Source organism: Mustela putorius, unplaced genomic scaffold (assembly GCF_011764305.1).
Source record: "Mustela putorius furo isolate JIRA1106 unplaced genomic scaffold, ASM1176430v1.1 tig00003859_pilon_pilon_pilon, whole genome shotgun sequence".
Classification (NCBI taxonomy): domain Eukaryota; kingdom Metazoa; phylum Chordata; class Mammalia; order Carnivora; family Mustelidae; genus Mustela; species Mustela putorius.
The window spans coordinates 26555957-26575610 of record NW_025422011.1 but is presented as its reverse complement, the minus strand read 5'-3'; the positions used below and the strand labels follow the sequence as shown (position 1 = coordinate 26575610).

General features: G+C 34.6%; 1 protein-coding gene across 9 annotated transcripts in view; it reads right to left on the bottom strand.

The window, feature by feature from the left end:
• Positions 1 to 19654, bottom strand: part of SOX6 (SRY-box transcription factor 6) — a 609548-nt gene that overhangs the window by 416209 nt on the left and 173685 nt on the right. The window contains exon 1 of one of the 9 annotated variants that reach the window (XM_004752057.3): positions 13381 to 13464. The exons of 6 other annotated variants lie outside the window; for them this stretch is intronic. The gene's annotated coding sequence lies outside the window, so the exon portion shown is untranslated. Of the gene's footprint in view, positions 1 to 13380; positions 13465 to 19654 lie in introns of those variants that run through there. 2 more of the 9 variants (XM_004752050.3, XM_013055863.2) reach the window with 2 other exon arrangements.

Genomic DNA, 19654 nt, shown 5'->3' with positions numbered 1-19654 from the left:
TCTTCTTTCCTAGGTTCATATTAAATTTTCCAACTTTGAGAAAGACAAGCATATGGAATTAAGGAATCTCCCCTCTTACACACTTTGTTTCCTGGACTTTTATTTTCTAGACCTTTGGCATTAGATGTTAGAGGCTCTCCAATTACCTCATCTTTTATTTTAGCATACACTATAATCCTTGTAGCTTTCCAACATCCACAGAGTTACTATGAGGATTAAATGAGATAAAGGATTTAACACAGCATTTAGCACACAAGAGCTCAATAAATTTTAACTATTGTCTTTATTATTTCACGTATTGTGCTCTATATCCTCCATCCTAAATATGGGCCAGAATACTGGAACTAAGAAAAAGCTGAGTGTATATGGCTAGATGGTGCTCTGGCCTTCTGAATGCATATACTGTATATATTCACAAACACACACGTGAATATATGCACAGATTTAATATATATTTCCAATATTGAATTTATAGTTTCTTAAACATGCTTTTTCTGTGCTCTTTTAAGCATTAAACAACAAAATGTTTACCTGAGGCCTTTTTATTGCTACTAAGGAAATACCTTTTTTTTTTTTTTTTCATGTTTCTCATTTTTTTTTTTTTAAATTTTTTATTTTTATAAACATATATTTTTATCCCCAGGGGTACAGGTCTGTGAAGGTTAAAATCTACATTTGATGGTACACAATTACAATTTAAGGTAAGTTCAGTAAGTTTGCTAATTTCTCCTAAGTACAACGTTACGCTGAAATGATGGTTACCTAAAGCTGCAATAATATGCAGTACAGTCCATACTATGTTTAAAAGGCTCATTTTTGTAATGTCAAGTAATTCATGAAAACTCCAATCCTACAGAATTGAATATTGACATCAAAATTTCTTCTACAACAGGAGAAGCACTCTTTGATGCAAGAACATTATTAAAATCTTATCTTTTTGCTTAATTTTCTTTGTACAAATAGCACAGATCCTCTCATTTCTCTTTCCTTCTAATTCACAAATACAATAAAAGCTATCTTTAGAAAGGTCCTTAAATTAAACACCATGATGAAATGAGTGTTATGACCCAGAAAATAGGAGAATTTATGACATTTCTGTTACCTAGAATTCTGGAAAGTATCTCTTTGAATTTTATGTGAATATTATATTTTAAATTATATTTTCATTCCTAAGAATTTATTCTTGTGAAAAAACAAGTTTGCCCCTCGATATTCTTCAGTTTGAGGTTTGGACTCAGACTGTTTTAGTAATCATTCCTCCATTCCCACTTCCTTGTTTTTAATCACAAATCTAATCATGTATTTTTTTATAAATATTCAAAATTAAATATATTTATCTACTTAGGTAAATACTTTCCAGTTAACTTTTACCGATAGTCTAGGTTGGGATCTCATTAACAAACACATTTGGAACTTCTAGATTTTTTTCTGGCAACTTGTAAATTCATATTAGATTTAACTGTTTAAATATATCAACATTCTAGGCACTTTTAAAAAATGAATATAAAAGATTAATTCCAAGTTTTGTTTTACTTACCAACCTCTGCCATTCCACCTCACTGCCTGAACAATATTATCAGCTCTTCGGATACTCATTCTTGCTAAGTAAAAGGATATTTCTTCTCTAGCTGGATTAATAATCAACTTTCTAGATAGTTCATTTGTTATTCTCTTCTGGTTAACCCTTAGCATTACAGCAGTCTGCCCAACTCATGCTAATCAATTTATGAAGCAGGAAGAAAGGGGTGAAATTCAATCATGTAGATAACAAACAGAAAATAAAAACGAGGGACAATTCAGATTAGGCTCAAAAGAACAATGACCCTTACTTTCTTACACTAAAAGGTATAAATCTTTATGTTAGATACTACAAAAGCACTCAGGTCATAAACACAAGAAACAAGATACATGAAGAGAGAAATAAAAGAGGCTTATAGCATACCTGTCCAGTGCATATCAGCCTGTGTTTTTTGCTTTAATTACATGCAGATAAAGACAAATCAGCTCTGGACTAGCAGATACATTTTTCTTTTAGTAAACTTTTAGTAACTTTCAACCCCTAGCCGCTTCCCCTCTCAACAGTTGTAATACTTGGCCCCTTATCCCACAGAAAATGCCATCTCAGGCTTTACGGCAATTTTCTCAAAATGTGATTTATAAACACTTGCATCAGAATAATGTGGGTGCTTGTTAAAAATATAGACACCTGGGCCCCACCTCAGAAATCTGACGCACCCCACGTGATTCTCATGTACATTTAAAGTTTGAGAGCCACTGCTCTATGACCATTTCTGACCTCATCTAAGGAGACTTCAACACAATCCTTTGGGACTCAGAATGAAATCAATTACTCCTGCTGCTAGTTTGAACTTGACCTTTTGCTTTTATTCTAATAACTAGGATTCTACTTTGTTTTCCTGTATCTAAATACGCTGTTCCATCTAAGACCATGATTCTTACATAGTCATGGTAATCTTTCGCTCGCAGTCAACTCAGAAACTGGAATCTGTCCTTTAATTACACTTGGTGTCTATGGCTTTATGGTGGCCTAGCTGCCTAAATCTCTACCACTTGCCCCAGACTTCTCTTGTTTTGTCTGCCTTACGAAACACTTATTTTATTTCTCTCACTGCATACATGGACTTGTTGGTGTTCATTGTCCAATCTTTAAGCTAATGCATTTTGCCTACTATATTCACTTTCTTCCAAGGCCGTTCCCATCCCCTGGACTTCTACCAGTCTGCTCTTTTCCTGTTACAATGGAACAGAACCTGCTTAGTCAGGTCTAGAGCTGTGAAATGAACAATTAGCTACAAGATGAAAAGACATATGTGGCAGCCACTGGTTTCACAAATTGCTACAAAAGTTTATGTTTGTAGTCAGAATAAAGGAAAAGATAATGACTATGCGGGGACAAGGGGAAGGGTAAAATGCATGAAGGGGAGTGGGAGATAGATGTCCCCACTTAAGGAATAAATAAGTCATAGGAATAAAAGACATAGCATAAGGAATATAGTCAATGATATTGTAATAGCATTGTATGGTGACAGATGGTAGCTACATTTGTGTGGAATATAGGATAATGTGTAGAGCTGCTGAGTCACTATGTTGTATACCTGAAACTACTGTCATATTGTATGTCAATTATGCTCAAAAAAAAAAAAAAATGAAAGATAATGACTTTAAAAAAACAAACCAGGGAAAGCTAAGAAGCTAAAGAAAAGTCCATGAGAACTGGAATAGTGTACTAGGTAAAGTAAAGTGAAAAAAATGTTAATTCTTATCATTTGCTTATATTTTCATGGAACCTATTAAGAAAGGTCAACAGAACAATGATTACTTAATGTGGAAAGAAGGTTTAAGTACATAAAAGAAAAACAATACTGAACTCTGAAGACTTGGATTTCTTATGGCCTCTATAACTTCCTAGATTTGTAAAACAGATTAAGTCTCTTAATGGTTTTGTGCCTCAGTCCCTCAAGAGGCACAATAATCCACGCCTTGTGTGTCCAAGATTATTCTGATAATTAAACAAGATCATATTTATTAAAAAGCTTTGAAACTATAAATGCCTTATAAATGTAAGGGATTACTACATCTATGTAAATCACTATTTTTTAAAGATCATAATTAACACCTACCCAAAAACTACCCCAAAATATAAGGTGATAATGGTTTGGTTTTGTTTTATATTATTTTTTAAATATAAACCATATGCATTGAAAAAAATAAACAGGAGTTTGTAAAATATCTTTCCTAAGAAAATTTCAGGAAAAGGACCAATATCAGTTGGGGCAGAATAAGATAAAATTACCCCAAAATGTAAGTAAATGATCAGGTTAACCTGAGTTTGCCTAAGTCAGACACAAAGCTTAAGAGTCTTACCAGAAGGATGTTTAGATGAGGAAAGGGTTCATTTGGATGGACCCTGGTGACATTTCTTATCCAGAGCCATCTCCCTAAAGCTTTTCAGTGTGACTTTGTGCAGTGAAAGCTTGTAGCATTTGTTGCAAGACATTTAGACTGTATCCAAGATAGTCTAAGATTCAGTTGAGTGCTATGATTTAATTTAACTGGATAATGTGTATGTATTAACATTCAGAAGACAGAAGTCCTTAGCACATATGCAAATTGGTTGATGAAAGTTATCCATGTGAAGAAAAAAAGGGTTGATTCTTGACTTAAAAAGTAGACATTTCTATCTTTTTAAGTTTTAATAAATGCATTCAACAAATAGTGTTGAGTACCTATTGTGTTCTAGGCAATGTTCAAGATATTGGAGAATATGATTGACTAAAACAGTCAAAAATTCTCTGCTATATATAGAGCTTATATTCCAGGAAATATAAGAGAAAGATGGCCAATAATTTTAATAGATATACAAATTATGTTAAAAGTTTATGAAGGCTATGGAAACAAATAGAATGTTATTAGGGAGATCAGGAATATTTGGAGGGTTACAGTTTTTTTTTGAGAGGTGGAGAGGCAGAGTAAGATGGAGAATCTTAAATAGGCTCCATGCCTAGCATGGAGCCCAATGTAGGGCTTGATCTCACAACCTTGAGATCATGACTTGAGCCAAAATCAAGAGTTGGATGCTTAACTGACTGAGCCACCCAGGCACCCCTGGAGGGTTGCAATTTTAACATAGGGTGGTCAATCTTCATGGTATTTACTCAAATAAAACAAGAACACTAATTCAAAAAGATACATGCACCCCTATATTTATTGCAGCATTATTTACAATAGCCAAGATATGGAAGCAACACAAGTGTCCATCCATAGATAAATGAATAAAGATATGGTATATAAATACAATGGGATATTAGTTATTATAAAGAATGAAGTTTTGCCATTCTCAACAACATGGATGAATCAGAAGGTATTATGGTAAGTGAAATAAGTCAGAGACAAATACCATATGTTTTCACTTACATGTGGACTCTAAAAAACAAAATAAATGAATAGACAAACAAACACAATAACAACAACAAAAGAGAAATGGACTCATAATTATACAGAACAAACTAGTGGTTGCCAAAGGGGTTGTTGGTGGCGGGAGGGAAGATGGGTGAAATAGGTAAATGGAGTTACAACTTCCAATTATAAAATAAATAAGTCCCAGGGATGAAAAATACAGCACAGAGAATATACTCAATAATACTATAATAACTTTGTATAGTGACAGATGGTAACTACACTTATTGAGGTAAGCATTTCTTAATGTATATAATGGTCAAATCACTATACTGTGCACCTGAAAATAATATTCTATAGGATGTCAACCATACTTCAATCAAAAATTAATTAATTAAATTAATTAAAATAGGGTGGTCACGGTAGATGTCATTGAGAAGATGACATCTGCTATGATTCTATGATCATAAGAGGTTTTTTCACCAATTTTAAAATTTTACCACTTTAACAATAAATGGAAGATATCCTTATTTAACTTTCATATTTGTATTTCATATTAAATTATTCTTTTACTTTTTATTAGTGGAATTTTCATATTATAACTTTGATATTATAATAGTGAAAGATAAAAATTGATACTTTACACAGACCTGTACCCCTGGGGTTAATAATACATTTTATGTTTATAAAAAATTTTTTAAATTAAAAAAAACTTTAAATACCTCATTCATAAAAATAAAGTTCTAAAAAGGAAAAAAATTGATACTTTAATGCTAAAACAAATTATAATTTATCCATATGATGGTATATACTATGATAATTAAAAATCATGTTTTCAAGAACTACTAACATGGGAAAATACAATAAAATGATTTTTTAAATTCAAAAAATTTATCTATAGTATGATCTAGTTTTGATTGTTTTTTCACTTACTCAACTATTTTTCAAGTACCTACTAAGAGCCATGCACTGTTCTGGGCACCAGAGAGAGAGGAATAAGCAAGATAGACATATTCTTTCTTCTTATACACACACAAATAAAATACTGAAATGAAATATACCAAAATGTTACTGGGGAGTAAATTTTTTTAATTACAAAATAATAAGGTGAAATTATGGATTATTTTATTTTCTCCTCCATGTTTAAATATAATCCAAAATTTCCAAATATATTCTGTGTGATTCCAAAAAGAAACTAGAGCCTTTATATTGATCTAAATATTACGGTTCATATTTGCCTTGGGGTGTCTGCTTGGATAAAGCAAAACTTTACACATTATATTCTGTCAAACATATATTACATTTTAAAATCATATACTGATTCTTGGGTCTCATGACATTTTATAAAGTTGGGTAATATCAGGTACCTTTCTACAGATTCAAAAACTAAAAAATAGGACAGGTAACTAATTATAATTATAATAATGTATAAGAACGTGTGTCACACAGTGCCTAGATCAAGAAATGCTCCAGATTCTGAATGCTATGCTAGTACCTTAAAGTACATCTCTCTCCAGTTATGCTGTGGTTTTGTGTGGGGCTTTTCATAAAAAAAAAAAAAAAAAAAGTTTCATTTGTTTAAAATGAAACTTTAATAGTTATAAAAATCTGATCTGAATCCCAGCCCCCCCACCACCACCAGATGTTAGCTTTATTCTATCTCCCCACAGCCACTAAAACCACCAGTAAGCATGTAAGGCATGTTCCTATAATGTTTCTTCATTCTCCCTTTGATTTCAGGTTTTTATATGTATTTATTATTAAAGATTTAATTTATTTGAGACAGAGAGATTGAGGGAGAGAGAAGCATAGCAGCAAGGACGGTGGGGAGAGGGAGAAGCAGACTCTCCACCGAGCAGGGAACCTGATGCAGGACTCCATCCCAGGACCCTGGGATGATGACTTGACCCTACGACAGATACTTAACTGACTGAGCCACACAGGCACCCCAGCATAGTGAATGGCATTTATTTGTCTATATCTAACTTGTTGAGTTTTCTTGGGGAAGTCATTTCAACTTTCTGGTCTCTTCTTATTTTTCAAATATAAGAGTTGGACTAGATAAAAGTCCTTCAAATCCAGAGTTTCATGTTATTATTATCTCAAGTCTACAATAAATTAAAAGAACACAGCTTCTCAAAAACAAACAAAGACAAAAAGAAAGGCAATAATAAGACAGTTGGCTAGAAAAAGTAAGAAAACAAAGATCTGGGATTAAAAGAAATTTTGAAAATCTCCCCAATCTCCTGGACCAAGTCCAGTTTCAATTACACAGGGGTTGTTTGAGGACAATAGAGAGCAAGAAATATGAAGGTTAGAAAGATAGTGTTCCTATACTTTCTCAGTATCTAAACACACACACACACACACACACACACACACGCAAAACCACAACCACAACCAAATATTTTAATATTGATACGGAAGGAAAACAGAAGCCATTCATTCTGCTGAAATAAAACTATTTCAAACCCAAAGAGGGTGATTTGGCTTTGAGGATTTTTATAAAATTATACTGTATTTAATCCTTTCCTATCACCTCCTCTGCAATACAAAACCCCAATAGCTCTTAAAATGGTAGCATTTTCTTATGAACAGAAAGAAAAATTTGTGTTGCTATTGCAGCAACATCTAAACAGTTTCCTGTAAACTTTCTGTGATGGAAGTCATAGAATTTATGATAAAATCCTGTAGAGTGGTGAAACAAATTTCTTTCATATTTATCATTCATTTTATTCAGTGTGCATTTGAAGGAAAACCTTTTAAGAATACCAATAATGTGAGAAAGCTACAACAACTAAATTTATTGTTAAGTATCACATCACTGGTCCTCCTGGGAGTTGAGGAAGAAAGCTTAAATCACATTTCCTAACACATTGGAGAGCTTCCCAGAGATGTGATGGCCCACAGAGGCAAACCATCCAAAGCACACAGGATTCTCAGAGATGGTGACAAAGAAATATCACTTTGTTTAATAAAAGCAAATTGAAGTTACCCTTTCATTTTTTTAAGCAAAGTACAAACTCTCTCTTACCCCATTTTTCTCCTTTCCTTGCCCTGCCCCCTCCTGTTTCACCTGACTAAACTGTAGGTATTTGTTCCATCACCTGACTCAGGGGCTGGCTAGAAATATTAGAAAAAAACAATCTACCATTGTTACATGAGACAACAACCTTTCATGTCCTTGAAGCTCACCATGACCTTTCATCTTTCCTATCCCCAGTGGTCTCTCCTAACAACTAAAACTACACTCAGTTGGGCTGAATTCCAGATTGTCATAAAAAGAACCCTGTCCTTTCAAAACAAAACCAATTTTTACACCAAGGTGGGGGAGAAACACAAGTCCATTGTTCCCTCACAGATGGAAGTTGGAGTTACTAAGGCAACTGCTCTAATCCTCCTTTTTACCACCTTTTTCACATCACTGGCCTATCAAGTATGCTACCTTTTAACTCATAAGCTCAAAAGCTGGTAGTCTAACTGGCTGCCCTAATTAGCTACGATTTTCACACTACAGACAACATGATGAGCTAATCGAAATTTGCAAAATAATGACGTACCTCCAGCAAATATTCCTCCTCCTGAGGCCCAGTCTTAGAATAACAATAATGAGACCATTATTAGAGAAGGGCATTAAAATGCTGCACTGCTGCTAAACAGAGAACTTAATTGTTCTGGTCTTGTCCATTGAATCAACAACCTATTGTTGTGGACTTGAAAAATAAAGGACTGGAGAATGGGTGCCATGATGATTGGTCTGTGCGGCCATACCGGCACTCTGTAGAATTGTTTTCTTTTGAAACTCTTGATGGACTAGTAGTTTTGTTTAAAAGTAACATAAAAGGCGATTGTCTGGATAAAAAGTCCTATTTATTGAAATCCTTAGAAGCAGTTGCATGGATTTGTTCGTGACCCCTGAGATAAAAACATAGTGACCATAATAACACCATTTGTAGAGAGCCCTGTTACCACTGCCTACAGTAACATAAGATAAGAGACAGTCTTTTCTAGCTACTGTAGGAAGGAAGGAAGTACTTCTGAGCAGAAAGCAAGAATGATAAAAGGTCAAATACTGGATAAAGCTCATTAATCTCTGAAAGGGAGACTTTTAAAAATAATGCTAATTTAAGAATTCTGCACAATTGCTACAGATTCAAGCACATGTAAAAAGGCTCACAGCTCTTTTTTCTTTTCTCACTTTTGAGCTTCTTTCCTTTGCTTAAAAAAAAAGGATTAAAATAAAATGATTATTAAATAACTAAAGCAAAATGTCTCAGGATAACCTGGAGGAAAAAAAAAAAAGGTTTCCAGATAATTATTCTTATGTTCATCCCCACTCTATAGCAAGAATAATAAAATGCTAGAGTTAAAGATTAACTAGTATAGGATTCTTAGCAGTAGAAAAGCACTGTTTACACATTGTAAAAGTGTCTTCTCTATGGAGCCACAGTACATGTTTTCTGTAAAGTCAGGTGGATTTTAGTGTTGAACTGTGGTGGGAGGGAGTGTACTTTTTTGTTAGGAGGTATTTTTGGGGTGGGGTTCTGTTTGTTTTTTTTAATCAAGTGAAATCTGCATTATATAAAAATGTATTAAATTGTAAATAAGACCTCTTGCTTCATTCAATCTGTGCTTTGCTTCATTTATCTTCATCTTGTTAGGCTAAATTAATTAACAATCTCACTGTTGCACACTTTCTCTTTTCATTACATCAAATAATGGCCCGTATATGCAGAAAGCCCTCACCACGGGAATTCTGTAACTCTACTGCTAAGAAGAGTTTCTGTGTATCAGTGCTATGATATTAACTGGATATATTCATTTTATAAGCATTTATCAAATGTACTTTTCATTGTTAACAACCAATTAAGCACCTAAACTCTTAATATATTATCAATAGAAAGCTATTAAAAAACTTAGCTAAACTAGAAGTTGCGAAATACTTCAAAAAGGAAAAAAATCGCATTGTATATTCACAACCAGATTTCACTATCCACGTTAGGCAAAAATCAAAAAGAAACATGCAAATTTGGCAGGTATGTTTTCACAGATACAACACAACGTTGAATAAAGGGTTTAAAAGACACACCCCTAGCTGTTCTATTCCTTGCTTTGGAATGTCTAACATGTGATAAATTGGATGATTGGAATTTCATTGGTAAATCCCATTATATTAAATCTATAAGAGTGAAATGTGTTCAACTCTTTTGTAAGTTTTCTTTCAACCTGAAACACTGTGGCATCTGGAGCTATGCAAATGGACAAAACAGTAAAGCCCTTTTTAATCTTTCCCTGATCAACCAGTGCTTCTTTCTCCAATCACAGCTTTGTGCGTGATATCTTTCTGCTAGCATTTCTTATTTAATTAAAACAGACACTGACAGAAGGACATGGATTAGTACTGTAATGATGCATTTACTTAGATTAATCGGAGGCTCCTTTTAGAGTAATGGCTTAAACAAAGAACAAAAGGAAATTGTTATGAAACAGCCTTTTATCCCAGGCAAAGGTCGCATTATGAGGTTTTTAATTTTGTCAGCTTCTGTTATACTCTGCCTTGCTAGTGGAATATGAGAAGTGCTTTTACCCCCAATAAAGCCAGTTATTATAAAAACAGCCATTAAAGCTGCAAATTAAAATGTCTGGTTTTAAAACAGGTTACTTAGCTTTCAGAATCCTCTAATTAGCATGTTGTGCATTGTTGTGAGGAAAAGAAGACTAAAATGCTAATGACCTACCGCCAGGTGACCACACTGCTGTGGAAAATAATAAGGACCTTTCCAAGTAATATGACGAATTAACCCAGTACACATTCCCCTATGTAGCACCTCTTCTCTGACTATTGATCAGTAATACTCAGCCTCTGTCCAGGGACTATGATTCTCAGCCCTCCACTTAACTACATACTCACTAAAAAGCAGACTTCTACCAGAAAAGAAAGTGAATGAAATAGCAACAGAGAGTCTGAAAGCAAAAAAAGACAACAGTCATTTGATATCAAAGCACAAAGAAAGAATTAAAGCACCAGGCCCCTAACAAAACTACCTCATTGCCTCTTTCAACCAACACCCCCCCCTTTAATAAGTTGAACTTTCAGAGTGTAAATGGAGTTAAGATTTGAAAGCTCAGTCTTCATTCACAACATTTTACTTTTATACTCTGCTGTTTTTAAATGGCCTCATGTATATCCAGTTTTCCTTTTTTGAGCCTAAATTTTTTCCATTTTACTGACTCCACTCACGACCACCTCTTCTTCCCAGGAAAAATTCGCTCTTGACAAAGGATGTATGGGCCTTGGTGTTTCTTGCCACATGAATTTAACTTAATTACTTGCACCACTTGCATTCTTCACCTCATCTTTTTTTTATGGACTGAATGACTCTGTGCCCTGTAAGGCTAACATACATTAGCTGAAAATATAGACTGGGTGGAGATATAGCCAGAGTTCCTAAAATCAACCCACAAAGAAAACTTATTTCATTTTAAATCAAGTCTCACACAAGTATCACTGAGAGGCTAGCTCTAGGAATGTCTTGAAATCATTATGAAACACGTGTTGTCATTGAAACAGCAAGAAATCACTGGGTGGTCATCTGTGATATTTGCCCAGTTGAGTCTTTTTAAAAAGAGGTTAACTGAGGTTGTATCAATTATCTATGGCCACAAAATTCCTGCAGGTTCGACCACCCCAAAACTCCATGACTTAAAACAACAAGGATTTATTTAGCTCATGTGTCTGTAGGTAAGTTTGGCATTTCTTCTGCTCTTAGCTGAGCACAGCTACATGTCTTGTGGTTGGCTGGCTTTTGGTTGATCTAGGATGGCCTTGGCTAGGACAACTAAAGTAATTCAACTATATTCCATATATTTCATCCTCCAGCAAACTAGCCCAGGTTTGTTCTTCTCGTGGTGACAGAAAAGAGCAAGAATGTGAACAGAAATGCACAAGTGCTTTTACAAGCCTCTACTTGATCACATTTGCCAACATCCCTTTGGCCAAAGTAAGTTAAATGAAGAATCCCAGAGTCACGAGGTGAGACAGAATACTCTGCTTTATGGAAGGGCACTGTAAAATTTCATGGAAAAGGTCATGGATACAAGTAAGGAAGAAGAAAAATTGGGACCTTTAAAGCAATCAATCTTAGCAAAGATGTCAAGGTCATTTTGAGCATTCCCAAAGTTCTTCAGAAGTAATTTCTGTGTTGTTCCATTATCACTAATGTAGTCTCGATAAACTACTCACACTGGTATCATTTTTATTTTAATACATGACAAAAACTCTTTAAAAAACAATTAACAAACAACTCCACCCCCCACCTCCATTGATTTCCAATTTTAAAACTATAACCATAAAGCTAATTCTGAATTATGACCCATATGAGCTCACCATTTATTTTGGCTTACTGAGTGTTCACTTCAATAGCACATACACTAAAATATTTTGGCTTACTGACCTCTTGTGAATCAGTTATTCCTTGATAAAAGGCTTCAAAACAACAAACTTTGAGTCTTAGAAGGCTCCCTTCCACCTACAGAAGCAGCTAAGGTTGAGGATGTATCTAATGGATGTGGGTCCAAAATTTTGTCACTGTATCTCAGAAAGTATCAGCAGTTCCATACCACAGAATACCAGCAAACAGTATATTCCAGTCTTTCACCACAGCAGATAACTGAAATAGCAAATCCCTATCGTTCTTCCAATATCTCTGACAGTCAAAAAGAAAAGCTAAGAAAATTGTTGGATTCACAGGGCTACATGATAGAGGGTATCTTAATTTTAAACTCTACATATTTCTCTGCATGGGGCCATATGAAACAGAAGATCAATGAGGAAAGTATTCACGGTAGCTGTATGAATTTCAAAGACTTAATCTAACAGAGGCCCTGGCACATGGTTTTAGGGAGCTACCTAGAGCCTGTTACCCATCTTTCCGAAACTCAGATATACTCATCTAGCAGCAGTAGGAGTGATTACTGGGAAGAATTCCTAAACCCTGTGGCAAAGGAAATACTATCCTATATAGCACCACTCAACAATTATCCCTGTGAGCAATTAAAATAACGAGTGAAGTGGGTCTCCAAAAGGAGCCTTCAGCCATTCCTTCATTTGAGCCAGCACTGACAAAGAGGGCTGCCAAAGCTGGCACTAACACCCAAAGAACAAGAAAGAAAGGCCAGCAAAGCTCAGTCCTGCATCCAAAGATATTAAAAAGGAAACTAAATGACATAGAGAAAACTATGTTAAGAATTACCCAATTAATGGAGAACAGAAAAAAATTCGCATAATAATATGGTTTTTAAGTTCTTTTTACTTTTCACATACCTTTACAACTTATTTCAGTAATAATTTGTTTTAAAGTGAAGCCCTAAGATATTGTTTGCCTTTTATAAACAAGGATGATACCTGGCGAGAATGCAATTTGCACTGGTTTTCTAATGTTTTGATCAACCAAATCTTCTCACCTGGTCTTTAGCAAGTATCAATCATTAGATCAGTCATCCAAGGCCATGGAACAGAGCAAAGCTAAAAGGTCCATATAAGAATCAAGACAAGCATTGTGCCCTCATTAACACTAGGTTCTAAACAAACAATAGGCCCATGTTCACAGAGCTGTACTAATTCTTCTCAATAGGAGCAGCTTGGATTTAACTCAAATTTTCCTTTTAAAGGCTCTTTGCTTTGACAGAGAGACAAAAAGAAAGAGAAACAAAAGCACCTGGATATCAGAAAAGGCTTTCAGAGAACAAGGATGAAAAAAGAAAGCTTGGACTTTCTAAGAACAATCATCTTTGAATATTCAGTACCTGGTGCATAGTTGGTGCTCAAAAATTGTCTTGAATTAAATTGTGATACCTTTAGAACAGTAAGAAAGAAAACAGTCAGCCCCTCGCTTGCAAGAAATTGCATCAGTAGTCATATCAGATACCCAGAAAGGCCAAACTTAAAAAGTTCCTAATATTTGTGAATTATTTTTAATAGGATGAAATGAAATTATACATACGTCAAATTACATATGGACTCATACTTACTCCCCAGATTTTTTACAGAGATTAAAAACCTGACTAAAATTAACTCCCAAGAGAGTCTTGGAGGAAGAATGACGTCATAAATGGTTTAATATAACCAATGAGAAGACTGTGGGGCCTGAAGAAGCAGCTCTATCCTTGTACCTTCTAAAAGCATTAGGGACATAAACAAACTAATTAGAATGTATTTAAATTTCAGATCATGTGTAGCTCCAACTTTGGTTCAGGAAACTTCTTCAATGTTCAGTTAATGGTTTCTCTAGTAACCAGTCTCTTCCCTAACAAATGTCATCAAACTACCCTCTTCTTAATCCCAACTGATCACACCACAAGTCTGCCAAAAATATTCAAAGATAAAACACCGAAAAAATTACACACCATGACAGAGACTATAAAAGCAACCTCCACACTTTACCAACATTTTTTTTTAACCAACATTTTTTCTAGCCCCACCTTCCTCCCCACTAATTAAACTTAGTGCCTCTAGAAGAGGTAATACTATGAGTTCCTCTCACAATAAAATTGTATGATTCCCAAATCACTTTTAAGGCTAAAATATCCTTGATTCCAAAACAAAATAAGCATACTATAAAAGGTGAAAATTATAAACTAATCTCATTTATGAACAGAATTTTAAAGATCCTTTAGATATTAATTCATTCTACAGTGTAAATGAAAATCCATCAAAAGTAGGTTTTATCTCAGTAATGTTAGTTGGTTCAGAACATCTGTGAATAATGCCCTATTCACAGACTAAAGAAGAAAAATTCTATAAGCTTCTCAACAGATGTAAGAGATGCAAAAAAAAAAAAAACTATAGAAAACATCATAGTTATTGGTAAATGTTAAGATGCATTCCCATGAAATATAGGTACAATCTCTTCCCTCAATAAGACCTTCAGCAAATTGTAAATGGAAAATCTCAAGATCAGGAAGAACATCCAAAATAAGACCCCAATGGAAGCTCTCTTCCAAATAAAGGAACAAAATGGTTTCTCCCAGATGTGTACAGGCCATAGCAAGCTCTTTGTGGTAGGAAAAGTTTATTATATATCAAATGAAAACCAAAGAATACATAATAACATCTATCCTCTAATTACAGAAATGCAAACTTAAAAAAAAAAAAACAAACACATAGACAAGGACTAGAAATAAGCAGGTAAAAGAAAAAACAGACAACATATTTTGAATTCTGTGTGAGATTTCATCTTTGTTCCTGGAATTTTAACATAAATGTAATAAAAATTTTAACAACAACAACAATAATAATAAAGGTCTATGTGACAACTCTAGGATACTATACTATGAGTAGGTTTGGGCAGAAGAGGTAAATAGGCAGTGAGTGGCTAAAAAGAAAGATCACCATGGAGAAGGGTTATAAGAAGAAGAAAGGAAGGGCTATTAGAAGTGGGTTCTGGGGCGCCTGGGTGGCTCAGCTGGTTGGGCGACTGCCTTTCACTCAGGTCATGGTCTCAGGGTCCTGGGATTGAGCCCCACATTGCGCTCCCTGCTCAGTGGGGAGCCTGCTTCTCCCTCTCCCTCTGCCTGCCTCTCTGCCTGCAAAATAAATAAATAAAATCTTTAAAAAGAGAGAATTAAAAAAAAAAAGAAGTAGGTTCTGGGGCACCTGGAAAATTTAAAAAAAAAAAATAAGAAGAAGAAGAAAATAGAACAAGTGTATGGATTTTTTTTTCCCCCTTGGGTTAAAAAATACAGTTCTCTGGGGCACCTGGGTGGCTCAGTTGATTAAATGTCTGACTCCTGCTTTTGGCTGTGGCTCAGATCATGATCTCAGGGTCATGAGATCAAGCCGTGTCAGGTTCATATTCGGTATGGAGTCTGTTTGAGATTCTCTCTCCCTCTCTATCTCCCTCCCCTGCCTCTCAAATAAATGGGTAAATACTTAAAAAGAAGGAGGAGGAGGAGGAAGAGGAGAACAAGATGATGATGGAGGAAGAGGAGAAGGAGAAGAGGAAAAAGAAGGAGGAGGAGGGGGAGAAGCAAGTTTCTCCTAGGAATTTTACATTTTGAACTATATTTGTCTGGGTTGCATACTTGGGGTCATTTGAGGAAAGGGGAAATGCTACTAAATTATAGATAATGGAACTTTGAAATCCACTGCCTCTGAGAAATTCCACCCATATAACTAAGTGTGAATGCCATTCCAAATATGCTGTTGTCTGCATGGACCCTTAAAGTTTAAGTATTCTGTAACTTTGACTTGATGTTACAATGGTTCTAATGGGGGCCTTGGTCTCATGGACTAGTTAGCACCCCAACCTCTGAACATGATCATTTCCTAATGAGGGCATAAACACCCAAGGGACTTAAATCTGAAGCTCTTAGATCTGAGGAACATATCTATCTGCTATAAGATTTAGGGAGAAAACAGTGTCAACTTAAAAACTTGTCACTTAAGGCTTGCCAACTTAAAAAAGACCAAATTTGGCTGACAATATACATCCCTGAATGGCAGGGAAAAAAGCAAGAAAACCTAGTATATAAAATGATTCACTATTGCTTGAGAGATGATCAAACACCAACCTAGTGTCTATATACATATTTTACATTCATATTTCAAACGTGATTTACAAACATCAAGTACAACTTGCATAAGATTTGGAGAATAAATTTTCATCAAAATTCCAGTTATTTATTTGTATAACAGTATCCAGTTCCATTTTGTGTTTTCCAAGCTAATGAGAAGATCTCTAATTTGAGATAAATCCATTAAAGTTGACCTTAAGTTTAGAATTACATATTAATGAATAAGATTAACAAAATTTCACAAGCAGAGGATATTTCTTCAGAGCATTGGTAAAGTACTCTCCAATTCCTGTCAAAGTTGTACATCTAACAAAAAATATCAAACTACAATAGATAAGTGAATATTAAAAATATAAGCAAATTTCAACTTGTTTTATTTAAAAAGGAAAACTACATATTTACTTTTTGAAAATTTTATTTATTTATTTTAGAGAAAGAGTGCACATATGCACGAATAGGGGGAGAGAGAGAAAATCTCAACCAGACTCTATGGTGAGTGTGGAACATGATGCAGGGCTCAGTCTTACGACCCTGAGATCATGATCTGAAGCCCCAAGAGTCAGATGCTCAAGTGACTAAGCCCCCGAGGTGCCCCCCAAAACTGTATTTTTTAACCCAGGAAAAAAAATCCATAAACTTGTTTTATTTTCTTTTTTAATGTTTTTCTCTATTTTTTGAGCATAGTGGACACACAATTTATATTAGCTTCAGGTGTATAACATAGTGACTCAACAACTCTATACATTATGATATGCTCAGTACAAGTATAGCCACCATCTGTCTCCATACAACCCTATTACAATACCACTGACTATATACTTTTAATGACGTGCCTTTTATTCCTGTGACTTATTAATTCCATAACTGGAAGCCTGTATCTCCCACTCCCCTTCATTCATTTAACCCATTCCCCCTTACCCCTTGCCCTCTAGCAACCATCAATTTGTTCTCTATATTTGTATATCTGTTTCTGTTTTTTTGTTTTTTTCATTTGCATTTTTAGATTCCACTTATGAATGAAGTTACATGTTATTTCCCTTTCCCAGTCTGACTTATTTCACTTAACACAAAAACGTGTTCTACTTTCAAAATCACATAACTTGAAGTCTAAAACTTATCTAGTTATATCATCTCATTTGCATTTTATTCTTTGAGAATACTAATTATTTCAATGGGAAATATAATGACCTTCATCATATCACCCCACTCATTGTGCTCATGGAAAGAAAGTGAAATAAATATACTTCATTACTGGATAAGTCAATCAATGGACATCGAAATATTTCTCCAAATCACACATATCCATCCACCTTATCAGTTGTGTGGTTAGTTGTACAATCCCGATTGTATTCATAAGAACACTTTAAGTTGTGATTAAAAAAAAAACTAACTCAAAGTAGATTTGAAAAAAAAATTCTTGGCTCAACATAACTGCAAAGTCCTGGCTTCTGACACAGCTGGACTCAGTATTAAAATGATGTAATCAAGAATTGGTCTCTCTCCATCTCTCAGGCAGGTTCTCTCACTTCAGGGGCAAAGATGACTATCAGAATCTCCAGGTTAGCAATGACAGTAGAAAGGCAGGGCTTCTTTCCCATTAATTCCCAGTAAAGTTCCCAGGATTAACTATCATTGGCCTGGCATAGATAACATGTTTATTTCCTAATTAATCAAAGTGACCAGGCATATAGAATGCCCACTCTCTGATTTGGGAAGGTAATGTCAGCTCAATCCCAACCACATTTATCAAAAAAAAAAAAAAACATTGTTCTAAAAACAAAAACAAAAACAAAAACAAAAAAACCAAGGCACTTTTATTAGAAAAAATGCTGGGAAGAGAATACAGTAAACTGCATGTACTTATAATTAATGAATTCCTTTTTTCCAATAATTATTACAATGAAGTAACTTCAGAAAAAGACAATAATAACAACTATAAACTCTTTATTGTAATTGGAGTTGCACAGCAAAGATTTGTTTGAATTGTTTCTAACAGTCCCAAAACAGGAACAAAAACTATGAATCTAGTCATCCTTAAGGTAAGTGAAAACAAAGGATATTTTCTTTTGATAACTTTAGTTCCATTTCCTCACATCAGGGCCAGCTATCCCAAGGTACTCTTTCTATCCTTCTTTCTATCCTTAGCCATTGGTAAGTTAAAAATCCCTGAAACACTTAACAAAGATTTATAGTAGCCTATCGTCAAGCTACTTTCCCTAGAAATGTATTCATGGGCCTCTAAACACTATCAAAACTGCTCTGGAGCCCAGCTATAAACATGTTTCTCTATGAGGTCAAGAAAACCAGCACCTTTATTTTGAATCAAGATCTCACATAACTTAACTGATTTATCTTTTTATTTGAAAGGACTTCTACACTTTAAATTCATATGCACAAAAGAAGAACATATTAAGCTATTATTGTCCGTTTATATCTTGGGTTGAATATGACCATCAAATGTTTTCTTGAAAGAAAGATTTTATATGAGAGAATGGAAGAAGAACACAAAAGCAAAGAACGCCTGGGGAGTGTGGAAAAGCCACTAATGGAATGAGTGGATGAGGCATCAAAGCAATATTCATTGATGTCAAATTCATTCACACATTCATTTTATGCAGATGTTTAGAGCGCAAATTATGAGCAAACTACCGTGTTAGAGACAGTACCAAGAAGCATAGCATAGACCTCACTCCAAAATCATGATTGGCAAGAGAGACAGAAGGAACAGGAGAAGTCATGGTGAGGGTGACATGTCAATTTGTTCTTTACTCACTAATCACAATCTCCAGATTTTGTTCAGGGACAAACAATAAATAACACACTTGCATTCAACTCATCTGCAAATCAAGAAACTACTTCCTCCTGAACTCCCAGGATAATATGAAAACAGTAAAAGCAATCAACACATACAAGAAAAACCAAATTTAAGAAAAGCAACACAAATTTGGTAAATTGTTAAAGAAATTGGGAGTGTGGAGGCTTTCAAAATTTTTAATTAACTCAATAATTATATACTGAGTGCTTATAAAAAGTACATACTATAAGGTCACATAAGTTATTTAAGATGGATTTGATTTAATATACCTGTCTTTAAAGAAAACAATTTGATCAGAAGTGAAGAGAAAGGAAGATTCACAGAAACTACAAAAAGACAAATTACGAC